Here is a 17,999-nt window from a genome sequence, read left to right as displayed (position 1 = left end):
TGTCTCAAACACTCCTCTCAAGAATTTGGGGAAAGAGCACCAAGATAAAAGCAGAAGAAAACAAAAGAAGGGAAATAATCAAGATAAGAAGAGACTGAAAGAGGAAGGAAGCATGCCCCCAGCAGAGACACAGGGTATTTGGGGAATAAGGACCCTGGTGTGGGTGGACAAGAGGGAAGTGGTCAAGCCATAGACTGGAGAGGAAGGTGGTACCCGGAGCCACGGAAAGCTCTCAGCAGGATGAAGGGCTGGGGCCACGTAGGGCCCCTGGAGACCATCCATACATGAGGGGCTGAGATGCCTGAGCCAAATGAAAAGGAGAGGAAAAGCCACAAGGATGCCAAGTTCAGTTCCACAGAAGAGCCAGCCTCTGTAGCCACAGCTACCCGATAACCGCTCCCACCTTGGCACAGGCTCACTTCGAATCTAGGGAGGGACTCCCAGAACACTCTGACAGTCTCTTAGGAGCCCTGGAAGGATGCGGCATCTGGGGCTCTCCACCTCGGTGTTTAGACATTTGGGCTGGGTAATTTTTTGCTGTGGGACTGTCCTCTGCCTGGTAGGACACTGAGCAGCCTCCTAGGCTTCTTGATGCCAGCAGTGAAAACCAGAAGTGTCACCAGACATTGCCAAGTGTCCCCCAGAAGGGACCCCTGGTTTGGTGTTGTGCTGGGAGGGGAGCTGGACCCACAGTCTTACTACTGATGTCTTGGTGTAAACCCCAAAGCTTAGGGTCAAGTGACACTTCCTGTCTCTATTTTTTTTGGCTGTGCTGGGAGTTCATTGTGGCATGCGGGCTTTCTAGTTGCAGTAAATGGAGGCTACTCTCTAGTTGCAGTGCTCTGGCTTCTTATTGCAGCGACTCCTCTTGTTGCAGAGCACAGGCTCTCGGGCGAAAGGGCTTCAGTAGCTGTGGCTTGTGGTCTCTGGAGTGCGTGTTCAGTTGTTGTGGTACACGGGCTTTGTTGCTCTGAGGCACGTGGGATCTTCCTGGACCAGGGATCTGCACTAACAAGCAGATTCTTAACCACTGGACCACCAGGGGAGTCCCCACCTCCACTTTGGACTCATCTCAGGAAACTGGCATTCCTGGTAGCCCCGAGTCAGGTTGACCTACAGATAACAAGTCCCTTTCAGCCTCAGACCCCACAGGTGACTCCTAGGACTCTGCTTTTACCCTCCGACGTCACCTCCCACCTCACTCACCTCATACTGTGTGCCCAGCCAGGTCAGGCTATTCCCCCAGGACTTCACCTGTGCTGTGCCCTCCACCAGGTACCCTCTCGCCCCACCATCTCCTGGGTAACTGGTTCTCATCCTTCAGATTTTGATGGAGATGTCACCTCCTACAGGAAGCTTTCCTTGATGTCCCAGGACCAGGTGAGTCGTCCCACCTCTGGGCCCATGCCTCCCTCACTGTGCAGTAGACCACACTGCGTTATTGGGCTTGTCTACTTGACCACAAGTTCCACATGGGTAGGAATGGGTCTCCGATCCCCCAGGGGCTAGAACTTTCCTGGACTCAAGAAAATGTGATTCAAGTGAATCAGTGGGTGAATGAACACTCTGGGTTAGCCTCAGAGGTCATTTCCTGTCCTCCAGCCCCTCCCAGAGCCTAGGCAGGAGTGATGGGAAGTTCCTATCCTCCTTAATCACTCTGATGGGTGCCAGTCTCCTCTGATGCCTTCCAAGGTACACAGCTCCCCACCTGAGCATGGTAGCTCTTTTTAGACCCCTCAAAGGCACCTGGATCTTTCTGTTTTATGGCATTCGTGGAAGATTCCAGACCAATGACCCTCTAAAGGGCACACCCAGAGCCACTCCTAATGGGATCACTGTGCACACATCCTGGGACTACCTCTCCTTGGAGTGAGCTCCCCTCCCATCATTTCATATCTGCCTCCCCTGAGCCCAGTGAGGTGGCCTGGCAAAGACAACCTCTCCAGGCTGCAAGGATGGAGTCAGGTGACCAAGGAAAGGCCAAGTTCTCCTCTGTGAATTGGGAGGAGGGATGGCTGATGTTCAGGGTCCAGACAGTCTCCACCACCTCCACCTCACTCCAACCATCCTAGACCCGAGCCTGGTTACTTCCCTGAAACCCACTTGCAAATCTTGGTGTCTGATTGAGAGGGTCCTTATCTCTCTGGGGCTGAGGTGGGAGCAGGCTGGAGACACAGGTGTGCTCATACAACTGTGCACAACACACAAAACAGCAGCAGGACTTCCCTGGTGGTCCAGTGGTTAAGACTCTGAGCTCCCCATGCAGGCGGCCTGGGTTCCATCCCGGGTCAGGGAACCAGATCCCATATGCTGCAACTAAGAGTTTGCACACTGCAACTAAAGATCCCCGATGCAGAAAAGAAGATCAAAGATCATGCATGCCACAACTAAGACCCAGCACAGCAGTCACATAAATAAATATTTAAAACAAACCAACAAAAAAACAGCATCAGGTGGCATGACTGGGACTCGCTGTCTGCCAAGTGCTAGTATCTTATTTGGTCTCCCAAATGGGTCCAGGAGGCAGCTGCTATTATCACCCCATCTCACAGATGAATAAACTGAGGCACAAAGAGTTTAAGTAACTCACCCATGGTTGCTCAGATGGACAAGTTACGAAATGAAACAGGAATTTGAGCCTGGACAATTGGCTAACCACCATTCCGTAATCTTTCTCACAAATGTCCATGCATGCCCCTGTGTGTACATCTGAACAGATCTCACACGCAAGTGCACATGGAATCACACCCCAGCTCATGCACCCATGGACAGAGCAAACTGAGCTCACAGAGGTTGATTCCCAGGTATCCAGAGATGCATCACGTGTGGTCACATGATTCAGCCTGCTTGCTCACACTCCCTCGTCAAGCACAGTCACCCACAGTCGTGCACATCCCTATTCACATGGCTGAACAGAAAGCATGCGACATTCCCATCCACTCACGTTCACTGGCGTGCCTGCACACACACACTGTCACGTGAGCACAGGCACATACATGTGTACACGTGCACACTTGCACATGAGCAAATATTTATTGAGCATCTACTATGTCCCAGGCACTGTGCTGGGGATATCACACTGATGAAAACACCTTCCCACCTTCCCAACGCATGTAAAACGGAGAGGGGATGCGCATGCATAGACATGCACGCGCTGTCATTAAATGAGAGGTGTCCTGGTTATTGAGTCTTTTCTCTGCAGAGGGGTTTCCTAGGTGGCTCGGATGGTAAAGAATCCACCTGCCAATGCAGGAGACGCAGGTTTGATCTCTGGTCTGAGAGACCTCCCTGGAGGAGGAAATGGCAACCCACTCAGTATTCTTGCCTGGAGAACTTCATGGACAGAGGAGCCTTGGGGGGCTACAGTCCATGGAGTCCCAGAGAGTCAGACATGACTGAAAGCAACTGAGTATGCACACATTCTGCAGAGTTGAGCCCTCCTGGGCTTCAGAGACTGTGAGTACCATGCCCCGCGTGTGCACACAGGAGTAGACCCTTTCCTCTCTGCCGGAGCCACAGGGCACAACCTGAGTCTTGGCAAGAGGTGGCTGTGCTGGGGGCAGAGAGCAGCATTATTTTCAGCACCTTTTGTGGTCTGAGGATCTGCAAGTCTCTGTCAATCCAACTGAAACTAGACCATTTTCCAAGTGACAGATTCACACACATTTGCAGACATGTGCATACTCCCACGTGCGTCTGTGCACATGTGTGCCAGCCCCCACAGCTCCCCCAGGGCCTCCTTCCCCACCAGAAGCCTCTGCCCCAGAGCCCCCAACCTCCTCCTCTTCCCCCTTCTTGCACCTGAGGGAGCCGTGGCCCCAAGACACCTGGGGCTTCCAAGAGGCTGCACACGCAGGGAGGAAGGGGTGCAATGACTCGACTTCCAGGCAGCTGTGGTGAGTTTCTGCAAAGACTCCCTTCCTCAAAGCGGCTCCTATTTACTGAAAGTTCAGGCTGCCGTGGTTTCCCCACATTCACATGGGGAAAAGGTCAAACTTGCAAAAAATATTACCAAGAATCGTCCGTTAGTCAATCAACAAGCTTTTACTGACAGCGGCAGCCTGCATGCTGGCCTGGGCGCAGCAGGAAGAAGCCCAGGGCTTGTCCTTCAAAGGTCAGGCGCCATGAGGGAGTGGTGGTTAGCCATGGGGATGAGGGGGAGAGGGGTCCAGGCAGGGGAGATGTGAGCTCAAAATCTGGTGGTGGGGAAGCATGTCCCGGTGAGACCAACACAAAGGCTCTGTGGTTTCCCCCCCCCAAATCACAACTGGTGGAGTGCTGGTCAGCCATCAAAAAGCAGAAAACAAAAACTTGGTATATGGTGTTTGACGCTTTCTGTGGTGTAAATACTCCCACCTGGCCACTTTCCAGCTATACCAATGTGATGTCATGGTTCGCTGGGCTGAGTGAAGATGACACAGTTACTCTTGGGAGCTGGTGGGAACTGGCCTCAGATGCCCACTGGTCCACTGCCTTCTCTTCCCAGGGACACACGGAGGATGCAGTCAGGGCCTTGATGCCCAGGGCAGGGCAGGAGTCCCAGTTAGAAGGGCCCAGGGACGAGAGCAAAATCACTTGTTCATCCTCTGATGCATATTCTGTCATGTCCTTTCATTGAACTCAGCACCCACCCTGTGCGGGACACTGGGCACCCCAAGGTGTCTCAGATCACCCCTACCCATGCTGATGGAGAAGCACAGGTGTGAGGCACCCAGAGGAGAGGCACCCAACAAAAGCCTGGGGAGCCAGAGGACCTCCTGGAGGAGGGGGCATCTAAGCAGAAAGGCAATGGAGGGAAGCAGTGAGTAAGGGGTAGAAAAGAGTATTTCCAAGCAGGGGAAACAGCATGTGCAGTGACTTAGCAATCTCATGTACTTCTTGATTAACCCAGAAAAAGCATCTTGTTTAGTAGACTTCTTACGTGAGCCAGTGCTCTTTCAAGTGCTACACAAGTCTTCATTCATGTCATCCTCTGATGACCTTACAAGGTACTTATTACTTTTAGCCCCATTGTACAGATGGGACAGCTGAGATGAAAGATGTTCAGTCAACATGCCTGTAACAGTTGGTTTGCTCTGCTTCCCCACTATGCTACCACTAAGCAACTGAAGTGGGTGTGGCTTGGGGAAATTTTAGGGAGTACCCAGACATGGCAACCAACTGTAAATTTACTTTGGGGTTTAATTAAATGTCAGAGTGTGGGAAGTGATCAGTTCAGCTAAAGCATGCTGCGCCACCCCCCTTCACACACAAGTCAGACGAGAGTGGTGTCCATTGTGGAATTGTTTACCAAGGATGTCCAGCAGTCAGTCAACAAACCTTTGCTAGCATCTTCATGTCTTGGCCCAGCCCAGCGCTGGGATGTTTGGACTGAGCCCTTGTTCACTTTTTGTTTTTATTCTTATTTGTTTATTTCACTGAGCACTTCATCTGAACCCGGCCCTGGACTGGGGGCTAAGAAACACAGAAGAAATAGATTATAATTCTTGCCCTCAAGGGAGTCTAGTAAGAGAAACAGGAGTAATCATTTTCTGTATGTTCAAAATATTCCATTATTAAAGACAAAAAATAAAACTGATGATCATAAGTGATAAGAAAGAAATGTGCATGAAAGAGAGGACCATTCTGCCAGGTGTTTAGTGAAATGCCCAGTATAACTGTATCTTAAAAGAGGATGTTTCATCACCAGTGACTAGGGAACAGAAGAGGGGGAAGTTGGGAATGGCTACTAGTGGGTTAGGTTTTTTTTAAGGAGGGGTGTGGTGGGCGATAATGGAATTAGATAGTAGTGATGGATTCGACATTGTGAATATACTAAAACTCAGTAACTTGTATATTTTGAAGTGTTTAAAATGGAGTATTTTATGTTATGTGGCTTGTATCTTAAAAAAAAAAAAAAGCTGTTTCAATGAGGAATCTTGCATTTGCAAGTGACAGAACTAGCTTTTTAAAATGGATTTACTGGCTCACAAAAAGAGGTTTATTTATTTATTTATTTATTTATTAAGATCAACGAATAGTTTCAGGCATGGATGGATCAAGGTGCTCAAGTAATTTCTTCAGATTGGAGGGCTCCACCTCTGGGATCTGGTTTCTTTGGTATTGGCTTCATTCTTAAGCAGGCTGAGTGAAACTCAATAGTTCCCTCCCTCCTCCTCCCCAAAAAATAAGTTCTCAGAAGTCCAGGCTTATAACCTACCAGTTTAACAAGCACAGAGGAAAGAATAGATCTTTTTTTAACGGTCTCAGTAAGCATATCAAGAAAGGCTCTCATTGGTCAGTTTGAATCACATACCTATCCATGAGCCAATCACAATACAGAGTGAGGAAGGAGCGCTCTGATTGGCCAAGTCTGAGTCATGTACCCTATTAGAAAGCGCAGTGTGAGATCCTCGCTTGGAAAGGACATGACCTAAGAGTAGGGAGAGAATGTCCCCAAGGAAGAACAGGTCCTATTAACTGGAGTAGATGCTGGGCAGACAAAAGCAGAATCCCTCTGCATGAGGATGGAGGTGCCTGATGGAGACATGTGGGAGGGCACACTCGGTAGATGGGAGGGCCTGAGCAAAGGCTTGGGGGTTTGCAAATAACACAGTGTGGTCTGGATACAGTGGCCACGTCATGATGTCTAGGAGTTCCGTGGTACGATTCTGACTCCAATTCTGATGTGTGTTGTTTCCACACCACCAATTAACTCCATTCTGTCACTATCTACCCAGAGATAGCATCAGATCCCACAGGTTGAGGGCTCCGGTCCTACAAAACTAACCCTTCCCCCTACGTCAGACACCAACTGCAAGTACAGACTTCCCGTCTTCTTCTGACGACTCCCTAGTCAGGTTTGATTAATTTGCCAGTGCAGCTCACGTGGCTGAGAGATAACATTTTATTTACTAGATTGCCATTCACTCGGAAAAGATTTAACTCAGAAACAGCCAGAGAGAAGAGATGCATAGGGCAAGCTATGGGGCCAGGGCACAGAGCTTCCAGGTCATCTCCAGAGCTGGCTCAGCTCCCAGCACCCCCAGATACTCACCAAACCGGAAACCCTCGAATCCTGTTCCCTTGCGTTTCTGTAGCGGCTTGACTGGTTATATTATTGGCCTTTGCTGGTTGAATGCGGTCTCCAGCACCCCCTCCCTCCCCAGGAGATGAAGGGAGGGGTTGGCAGTTCCCCTCTAATCTCTGGGTTGGTTCCCCTGGCAACCAGCGTCCGTCGTCAGGTGACTTAGGGGCTTCCCAAAGGTCACCTCATTAACATAACAAAAGACGCTGAATGCTCTTTTCACTTAGGAAATTCTGAGGGTTTTAGGAGCTCTGTTCCAGGAACGGGGCGGAAGACCAAACGCGTATTTCTTCTTATAAGTCACAATATCAGACCAGGTCATGTATCTGGGGAGTATTATGGGCTGAAGGGGGGCTTCCTTGGTGGCTCAGAAAGCAAAGAATCTGCCTGCAATGCAGGAGACCTGGGTTTGATCCCCAGGGTGGGAAGATCCCCTGGAGAAGGGAATGACAACCCACTCCAGTATTCTTGCCTGGAGAATCCCATGGACAGAGGAGACTGGCGGGCTACAGTCCATGGAGTAGCAAAGAGTCGGACACGACTGAGCGACTTCAATGTCAATGTCAGTGTAGACCTGCCTCTTCCAAACTTTTGCTCCTCATCCACACTGCCACAGCTTATTTCTCCCAGACTTACATGTTTCTCCATCACTTTTTTTTTTTTTTAATGTGGACCACTTTTAAAGTTTTTGCTGAATTTGTTACAGTAGTGCTGCTGTTTTATGTTTTGGTCTTTTGGCCACGAGGCATGTGGGATCCTGACCAGGGATCAAACCCGCACCCCCTGCCTGGGAGGGGAAGTCTTAACCACTGGATTGCCAGGGAAATCCCTCTCCACCGCTTTTTACTTAAACTTTTTCTTCATACTGATTTACTTTTTTTTATTTAAAGAACTTTTTTTTTTTTTAATATTTATTTATTCACCTTAGTTTCAGCATGTGGGGTCTAGTTCTGTGATCAGAGATCAAACTCAGGCCTCCTGCCTTGGGGTCATGGAGTCTTAGCCACTGGACCACCAGGAAAGTCCCAAGAACTTTATTTTTGCAAGAAACACTGCCATGATCACAAATGGAGAGCCTGCCTTCCTTAGCATAATAGAAATGAACTATAAAAACAAGGTCAATGATACCGAAAATGAGCTCCGAAATTCTGGCAGGAGACTATAGCCTATAGAGGGCTAGTTGGACCAAGAGAAAGAGAACTGAAAAAGGAATCACTTTCTCAGTTTGATGTCCTTTTACTGCACACCCATGTGCCACTTAAAATCATCTTAGGGACCCCAGGGGTTTGTGTCCTCTACCTGGGTTACCCCTGGGGTATGTGTCCCACAATTCTGGCTAATGGAAGCCAGGAGGCACTTGTGAACAGGAAAAGGACACAGAAAAATAGCCCAGGTCATGTGGGGAGAGTGCTTGAGAAGATGCTCTTTGCATAATTCCAGGTGATAAAAATGCGGAGACTGACTTGGCCAAATAGAGTTGTTGGAGAGATGAGGTGCTCGGCATAGGCTGCCAGCACCTAAATCTTGTCAGGGAGGGCGGAGGGAGTAGTGCCCGGAGTGATGATCACTCTTTAGATTTGGCAGTTGAGACTGGGACCCGGAAGGAGGAGGTGTGGGGAGGATGACGAAGAATTCAGCTGGGGATACACTGAGTCTGAGATATGGACGCATCCATGGAGAGATCATTCACTTGCTCAGAAAGTGTTTCTTGAGAACCTACTATGTACCACCCTCTGTTCTAAGACCCTGGGGTAGAGCCGTGAACCAGCCAACCCCAAATCTCTGTCCCTATGAAGTCTACTTTCTAATGGAGGACATGAGAGACTTGATGAGAAATCAAGGACTTACTATTACATACAGTATGTCATCTGGAGGAGGAAATGGCAGCCCACTCCAGTATTCTTGCCTGGAGAATCCCATGGACAGAGGAGCCTGGCGGGCTACAATCCATGGGGTCGCAGAGAATCGGACACAACTGAAGCTGCTGAGCACGCACGCGCAGTATATCACAACAGATGTCACATTAGATGGTGCTGTGCACCTAAGGGGACATATCTAGGAGGGAGATGCGGAAATTGAGATACACCCACCAGCAATTGGCTATATGGGTCTGGAGCTCAGGAGGCATATTCAGAAGACATCTCTCATTCATTCATTGAACAAATGTTTCTTGAACACAGTCTGTGTGCCAGGCACTGTGCTGGGTGCTGGAAAACACAGTCCCTATCTCATGAAACTTGTCTGGATTTAGGGAAGGCTGTGATTGGCTATAATCTGTATGTACACAGATAAGATTCCCCATGTGTGTGTGTGTGTGTGTGTGTGTGTGTAAAGAACCCCCAACATTTCAGGGAGGGCAGAGAAGAGCTGGGAAAGGAGCCTGACCAGAAGCAAACAGCCTGTAGCAACAATACCCAGAAGGGTGGAGCTCCAAGAACAGGAGGGAAGCTGGTACCACAGGAAGCTAGGGATTGAAGCAGGCCTGGGCCTGGCATCCCGTGTCCATGAAAGCAAGCTTCTGGCAGAAGTGCAGGCGGCTCCCGCACAGAGAGGAGGGCGGAGGAGGGGGTGTGCTAGGAGGAAGTGGAGACAGGAGACAGAAGACAGTTTTCAAGAACTGTGGCTGAGAGGGAAGGAAAGAGAAAGAGAGAGGGAGGGAGAAGTCGGAGGTTGGTGGAGGGAAGCTTTAGTCGTCTGCAGATGGAAGGAACCAGAGCACGTTGATAGAAGAATTCTGCTCAGGGATGAAAGTGAAACCGTAGGGGAGTGATGGGGTCTAAGGGACCAGAGGGAGTGGGGGGAGCCTTAGAGAGAAAGAATGACTCCATGTCAGGAAAGGCTACAGAATTTGAGGGGCTCAGGGCAAAAGGAAAATGCAGACCTTCTTGTTCAAAAAGTACTAAGAATTCAAGATGGTGACTCTGGGTACCTGGATGGGGAAGGAGCAAGAGGCTCGTTTCGGCCAAGCTGAGACCTCAGGCCACCTGATCGACACACCCAGCCGGGGGTGAAGGGGATGGTCACCGTCACACTCTTCACCAAGATCCCACGAGGTGAGCAACTGGCCTCCACCTTCCCTTATGCCTGCGCCCAGCTTTCTCCAGTGGATCCTGGACATGGGTGGGAAGGGCGAGGCCGAGTGTTCAGAGTGTTTCCAGAGGGCCGAGGGGTGTCGGTGGCTAAGACCCTCTCTCCGGGCAGCAGACAGATGGCGGGAGGTGTGAGCGGAGTCTCCAAGCCTTGGCACATGCAGTACTGTCCCTTGGGGCTTTCTTTACCCAGCTCAGGTTCAAAGATAAAATGATTAGGAATTTCAGCAAGGGGACCTCAGAGCGTCAAGGACCCCGGTGGCCTGTCTCTGAGCTTCAGCCCTGCCCCACGTCCACTTTAGCAAAAGATGATGGATGCTGATGGAGGCAAGGAGTGGGCAGAGATACAGCAGAACCTTCTGGAAGCGGGGATTGGGTGGCAAAAATGAGGGAGGGAGGAAGGAGGATGGAGGAAGGGCTTGAGGAAAAGAAGGCTGGGATGTGTCCAGGTGCATAAGTATCTGTGGATTCGTTTCCTGCTGCTGCAGCAATCAATGCTACAAATCGAGTGGCCTGAAATACAAAAATGTGTTATCTTTTAGTGCTGGAGGTCAGAGGTCTGAAATTGGTCTCACTGAACTGAAAATCAAGATGTCAGTAGGGCTGTATGCCTTCTGGAGACACAAAAGGAGAGCCTGCTCCTAGACTTTTCTAACCTCTAGCGGTTTCCTGCCTTCCTTAGCTCCCGGCTCCTTCTTCCACCTTCAAAGCCGGCAGGGTAGCATCTTCAAATCTCTCTCTGACTCTAACTCTCCTACAACCCTCTTTGACTTATAGACCCTTGTGATTCTATCAGCCCATCCACATAATCAGGATAACCTCCCATCTCAAGGTCAGTTAATTAGCAATCGTCATTCCATCTGCAACTTTGATTCTCCCTTGCAGTGTAACATGTCCACAGTCCCCAGAGATTAGGATGTGAACATTTTTAGGGGTCTGTTACTCTACTGACTACAGTCTTTAAAACTGCTTTGTGATTACAAAAGAAAATCTTCATGGTTTAAACACAAGCATGTTTATGGTTTACTTCAGAATCCAGAGGTCAATTTGATCACTTGCTGATATCATCAAGGATCCAGGCTCCTTTTTTCTCTCACTCTGCCACGTTCAGAACACTATCTTTCTTCTCCATGGTTGTCCCCTCATGATCACAAGATGGCTGCCAAACCACCAGACATCACACCCAAAGCAGAACAGAAGGTGGCAAAGGGTCCTTTCTTAACTCTGTCCTGTTTGATTAGAAAGGAGAACTATGAGCTTTCTCCTCACTTCCATGGAAGAGAGGAAGGAGAGACAGACCAGATATGTTGACCAACTCAGGCTGAATTTACCAGCTGAAATCAGAATATGCCAATTCCCAGATAGGGTGGGGTGTCAGTGTATAGGAGTGAGGGGTCTGGGTGGCCAGAGTCAGAGACTGGTCTCTGGGCTGGGTTCAAAAATTATTCTGTGGCCAGGGCTAGGGGTGAGCATGTGGCTGAGGTAGATGTGCAGCCAGGATCACGAATAGGTCCACAGCTGGGTCAGGAATCAGTCTACAGCTTGAGTTAGAAGTCATTTTGTGGTTGGAATCAAGTTTCAAAGTAGAAGTTCGTTTTGTGTTTCTCTCTCTCTCTCTGTATTTTGGTCTCTCTTGTTTTGCTCTCCTTCTCTGGAAAGACCTGTCGTATAATATATGTGAATATATGATGAGAAATGCATGATATAAACCTGTGCAAATATACACACTCTGATTCTGCGTGCGGATGGCTTGTAGAAGTGGTGTGGACACATACAAATACAGTCGGTGGGGTCATTCCTTCAGGACAATTTTTGTCTCGGATTTCTATTGGTCCAGTCGGCCCATTAAATTTAGAATGGTATTATTTCCTTTAATTATATTTTATGCCCTCACCTGGGCTTCCCTTGTGGCTCAGCTGGTAAAGAATCTGCTTGCAGTACAGAAGACATGGATTCAATCTCTGAGTTGGGAAAATTCCCTGGAGAAGGGAATGACTACCCACCAGTATTCTGGCCTGGAGAATTTCATGGACTGTATAGTCCATGGGGTCACAAAGAGTCAGACACGACTGAGTGACTTTCACTTTCACTCCATGACACCCACAGACCCATTCAGTATCATAACAATAACGCTAGGAAACATTCTGAAAGCACTAACTATGTGCAGGCAGCTCTTTAAGCCCTATGTGTATGAATACATTCAACTCTAACATCCAAGAAGTCAGTACTATTATTATTCCCATTTTACAGAGGAGGAAGAAAGCATAGACAGCACGACTGGCTCTGAGCCACACCGCTGATCCTTGGAGCACCCTGAGTTCCTAGCCGAAGTCAAGCTCTTTACCAGGTGCTAGAGGAGATGGAGGAGAAAGGCAGAGATGAAAGAGAGGTGAGGTGGGGAGGGTGGAGACACCCCAGGTCTAGTTTTCTGGGTGTGGCACCTCCGGGGGCACTGATGCAGGCGCAGGGCAAGAATAGGCCACTAGGGGGCAGCAAGAACCAAGGAGCTGGTCTCCAGCCCATCCGCTCTCCCCTGGCCTCGTGTCCTCAGCTCTTAATAAAGCTGGAAAAGGGTGGGATTTTAAGGAGGATCTGGCGCTGTTCTACCGCTGTCAGGGAGCTTAGGCAGGTTAATCACAAGAGCAGCTGGGCATCGCCTGGCCTTCACCCATCAAGACATCCACTCCTCACCCCACCACTGCGGGCTGCCAGGGAACTTCTTTTATCCATCTTTGATGGGAGGAAACTGAGGCCCAGTCACACAGCTCCGAATTGGCAAAGGTAGGTTCAAAACTGAGGCAGGATGAGTGCAGAGCCCCTTGCTTCTCTGGGTCTCAGTGTTCTCACCTGTAAAAGGGGTAGAAGAATCTAGCCAAACGGCAGACAAGAGTGGTTAGCAGTCGGGATACATCATGGAAATGTCTCACCCACAGGTCTCTGGCTGCTGTGAGGATCCAGTGAGATCACGCCTCTCTTGCAGCGGGGACTCAGAAACTTCTAGCTGTTTGTGTGGATGTGTGCCTGTTTAATTAATAACTTTCGTGGGAAAGTAATGTCACAAAGGTTATTCAACAGGATGTTAACAGAGATACACCTTTAAAAACAAACATACATTTGGGGACCGCCCACGTGGTGCCAGGTGCCTGCGCGGGGGATGGGATTTCCGGTGGTTTTCACTTTCCTATTTATACCTTTAGGTTTTCTCTGAATCAGAGAAGGCCAGCACGTGCCAATTTAGTAATCAGAAAAAAAAGTGGTAAGTAGGGGTTTTTTTTGTTTGTTTGTTTTTTGTTTTTTTGTTTTTTAAACTAAAGTGGAAACAGCCCCCACCTTGTCATCCCCACCCCCGTGGATAAATCTTTGCAAAATCAAGGCTGGGGGTATGCGGAGTTGAGTTGGAGAGACCCTGAATTCAGTGTCTCTGGAGATCTCTCCAGGTTTTGAGAACTTCCTAAGGGCACGCCCAGCCCTCTTTAGTGCTGCTGCTGTGAGACCTCTCTCCTGCTCTCCACACCTCTGGTCAAGACTTGAGGGGAATGGTGGGAAACTCACACTGCTAGCATCTCCCTCTGCCCACACTGGCTGCCTACTTCTTACATGGCCGGCCGTCTCACGCTGGTCCCACCAGATCCATTAGACCCCACCCCTCCATAGCTCTGGGGCAAACAGTTGAGGCAGTCTGACCCATTTCTCTTCTTTCATCTCTCCGGACCAATATCCTTTCTCCTCCACGCTGAGGCAATTGATAAAGTTGTACCTTGAGCTCTAATAATCTAGCCCTGAACTGTCCCTACTGTAATCACCAGCCACCTGTGACTATTTAAATATTAATTCAATAAAAATTAAAAAAATCAGTTCCTCAGCTGCACTAACCACATGTCAAGCGTGTAACAGCCACAGGTGACTAGTGCCATGGTATTGGACAAAGTGAAAGTTTCCCATCATAGCAAAAATTTCTGTTGGATAGTCTTATTCTAGACACTCGTTTGTGTTGCTATAAATCCCTTCCTGATGTAACAGAGAGTAGGACTCTATGGGGCCATCTGGGGACAGAACCCTCCCCCATATCATCTGCTGTCGCTCCTCCTCTCTGAAGTCCCTAGATAACACTTCCTCTGCTGATTTATGGATGCTAAAACCACCACCAAATGGAAGAAATTAACTGCTTGATACAGATGAGCCCCAGACTTACGAACGCCGAAAAATTGATACCTCACCAATCAACCAATCAGAGAATAATGCATGAGCGGATCACACACCCTGTTACTCCCCACTCCCTCACTTGCCCTTTAAAAATGCTTTGCTGAACCCCTTCGGAGTTTGGAGAGTTCAGGGTTTTCTGAGCATGAGCCAGCCCGCTCTCCTCGCACGGCCCAGCAATATACGTTTCTCTGCTCCAAAGGCCAAAGTTTTGGTTTGTTTGGTTTCACTGTGCATTGGGCGCGTGAACTTGAGTTTGGTAACACTCTAAGATTGTTCCTTGAACCAATATCCTCTCTTTTCTGGTTCTCTCTCTAAAAAAACATAAAGTAAAAACTTTGATCCGCGATCATAATTTGAGAAATTTATTTTTGCTTCAACAATCGCTCTTCAGGAGTAATTACTCAATTGATATTTCAGCGAAGGAGTGAATCACCGGGCCTGGTGTGAGGAAGTCCTGACCACAAAGCAAATTTGGAGAGACAGCAGTGAGCAACAGCTGGAAGCGAGACTGAGATCGAATGCGGGTTGCGGTGGTGAGAGTGCTGAATCCTAACCACTAGACCACCAGGGTCTAGCTCTTATCTGCCTTGAAAAAAATTTTGACAAGGAGACAGAAAGTAGAGAGCAAAGTAAGGCGTTTATTAGAAAAGCAGAGTAACATGCCAACATACGAGCTTAGAGAAAGTCATGCTTCGGGGACTTTCGGAGTGGGACTGGAGCAAACCACTCCAGTATCCTTGCCTGGAGAATCCCCATGGACAGAGGAGCCGGGTGGGCTACAGTCCATGGGGTTGCAAAGAGTTGGACAGGACTGAGTGACTAACTGTAACGCAGAATGGCAGGTACCATTTTGTGCATGTGCAGTTGAGTTCTCCCTGACCCCAAGGATGAGGAATTTGTGACTTCTTGATCTTTTACCCAAGCAGGGCTTAATTCCCCATTACTGTGATCTTCAAGTGTTCCCAGAAGGCAAAGTCCAGCTATTTACCCTGTTCCTGTTGTTATTTCTATGTGAAATATAAACAGGAGGCTGGCTGTAAATGTCTAACCCAGAGCCCATCTATTCCTGGCTTCAAGAAATATGAACAGGAGGCTAGTTGTAAGTGTGTGGCCTGGAGTCCATCTGTCCCCTGCCTCCGAAGGAGTAGGCAGAAGCTAGAGCGTGAGGGTGGAGGGCAGGGATGGTCTTCTGTGTCAGGATCAGCCAATGGCAGCGGGGGTTATTGGGGGCTTCCCACGGAGGTTTGGAGTGTCTGCTGGGAAAAAAAAAAAGGCACAACCTAAAAGTTGAGAATTATTTTTCATTTGGGGACATTACCGAGAACTATGTAACCACAGATAGCTCTATGTAGCCTCTCAGATAGCTCTGAGGCTCTGTTCCAAAGAGGTAAGGGAGGAGCCAGCATATACAGGCGTTTTTGCTGAGGGGAAAAAAAAGTGTAGTCGAACATCAAAAGATTACTTCTAATTACAAAAACAGACATCTCAAACTAATGATTTTAGTGTTTATGTATGGGAAGAAGCAAGAGTCTGGGCTTACTGAAATTACTCCTTTGATGTACATCTTAACTATTTCGGGCCAATATCCTGTTTTTCTTCATCCTGAAAAACCTGAAAGTGGAGAATTATGTTTTATTTGGGGACATTACTGAGAACTATATAGCCAGAGACACAACCTCTCAGATAGCTCTAAGGTTCTGTTCCAAAGAGGTCAGGGAGCAGCCAGAATATACAGGAGATTTTGCTAAGGGGAAAAAAAAAAGATGCAGAGGAACATCAAAAGATTACTTCTAATTACAAAAACAGAATCTCAAACTAATGATTTTAGTGTTTTTCTCTGTATGGGAAGAAGCAAGAGTCTGGGCTTACTGAAATTACTCCTTTGATATACATCTTAACTATCTAGGGCAAATATCCTGTTTTTCACCATCCTGATTTCCCTCGGGGCTCCCTGGGATGGAGGAAGGGGGTAACAGTGAGAGGGTAACAGGCAGGAAGGCCAGGGGTCTCCAAACGGAGGAAATAGGCTGTAAGTGTCTATTAAAATTCTGTGTTGCTACAACACCTGGTCCTCCTGAACTTAACTTTTCTCAAACCTTGAGCTGACCAATGTGTTTTTCTCATGGAAATGTTTTCCTTAAGCTATGTTAATGAAATTATGTATTTGCTTTGGAATTTGCCTTTCTTCAAAATGGTTCCACCTAAGATCAGCTTTTGGCCGATAGTAGCTCAACAAACCAGTGTTCATATAAATTGTTTATGGCTGGGGGATGTCATACCTTGTGCCATCCTATCTCAAAATTGCATATTGTGGGAGAGGGGCCTGGTGAAACTCTGTTAGCCTTGAGGTGCATCTCTTACCTGACTCATAACTTTCTAACAGACATAGACTCCGGGAGCTGGTGATGGACAGGGAGGCCTGGTGTGCTGTGGTCCATGGAGTCGCAAAGAGTTGGACATGACTGAGCGACCGAACTGATGAGACAGACATAAAACAGCTTGCTAAAACTAGCTGGGGCGGGGGTGGGGGGGGCACTCTCTGTTCCCCTTCTGATGTCTGTGTCAGAAGCTTTCTCTGTCCCTTTTTATATTTTAATAAAACTCCGCTGTATAAAAGCTCTTGAGTGATCAAGCCTGGTTCCTGGTCCCACAGTTAAATCTTGGGAGATCACGAATCTGACACTGCTCACCAGAAACCGTCAGCTGCAGTCACTGATGGCTTGATGGTGGGCAGCATTTGTTATTTACTAGACTGGCAGCTGGGCTTCCCTGGTGGATCTGACGGTAAAGAATCTGCCTGCAATTCGAGAGACCTGGGTTCGATCCCTGGGTTGGGAAGATTCCCCTGGAGGAGGGCATGGCAGTCCACTCCTGTACTGTTGCCTGGAGAATCCCCACGGACAGAGGAGCCTGGTGGGCTACAGTCTACCGGGTTGCAAAGAGCTGGACACGACTGAGTGACTAAGCACTGCACAGAGTGGCAGGTACCATTTTGTGTTGACTGAAATGGCAACATTTCCTTTTTAGTCCATGAGAGGAAGCCCAGAGCAGTGGCTGGGGCTGAGAATGCTAGATTTCTTAAGGGTCAGCATGGGGTCTCACCGATAAAATGGCTCATTATGTTGACCTCGAAAACAAAGAATAAAGCACAGTGATCTGGGAGACTGACCAAATCGCCCCAAATGGCATCCTGTTATCTCACTGGCGCCTGTCTTCTCAAAGCTGCGAGACCACCAGATTCCAGACCTCTGGCTACGTGACCATCTCTGTTTGGTAGTTAAAATAGAAAATAGGAGTCCTGAATGGCGGTGGCTAAAAGACAAGGAAGGGAAGAGCCCGCGAAAATAGAAGAAAGGAAGGTCAAAGGAAGGTCCAAGGACTGGAGTGAGGACCTCAGGTAGAATAAACAGCACTCCTGGTTAGCCCAATTTACATAGGACAGGCCTGGGGGGGGGGGGCGGGTGGAAAAAACATAAAAAGAGGAGCCAAAGGGCCGGGGCTCTCTCTTCTCTTTGAGTCTTTGGGTCGGCATTCCCTCATGCCTCAAGGATGTATTTTCTTGCAATTTTCTAAATAAAACTGAGCTGTAACAGAGCTGTAACATGGTCTGTCCAAGAGCTGTGACGCACCACAGGCTTTAA

At 48.5% G+C, this 17,999-nt stretch overlaps 1 long non-coding RNA gene across 2 annotated transcripts; it reads left to right on the top strand.

Moving 5' to 3' along the window:
• The first annotated feature begins 1,321 nt into the window (after positions 1 to 1,321).
• Positions 1,322 to 16,875, top strand: LOC133064053 (uncharacterized). Of its 2 annotated transcripts, XR_009694555.1 has the most exons (5): positions 1,322 to 1,380; positions 12,406 to 12,544; positions 13,353 to 13,411; positions 14,776 to 14,891; positions 16,742 to 16,875. It is a non-coding gene; the product is annotated as an uncharacterized LOC133064053 (long non-coding RNA). The 2 variants fall into 2 exon arrangements; XR_009694554.1 differs by lacking the exons at positions 1,322 to 1,380; positions 12,406 to 12,544 and adding an exon at positions 12,702 to 12,936.
• The last annotated feature ends 1,124 nt before the right edge of the window (positions 16,876 to 17,999 follow it).

This window comes from Dama dama, chromosome 10 (assembly GCF_033118175.1).
Source record: "Dama dama isolate Ldn47 chromosome 10, ASM3311817v1, whole genome shotgun sequence".
Taxonomy (NCBI): Eukaryota; Metazoa; Chordata; class Mammalia; order Artiodactyla; family Cervidae; genus Dama; species Dama dama.
Note: the sequence above shows the minus strand (reverse complement) of the source record. Positions and strands in the feature narration are given on the sequence as shown.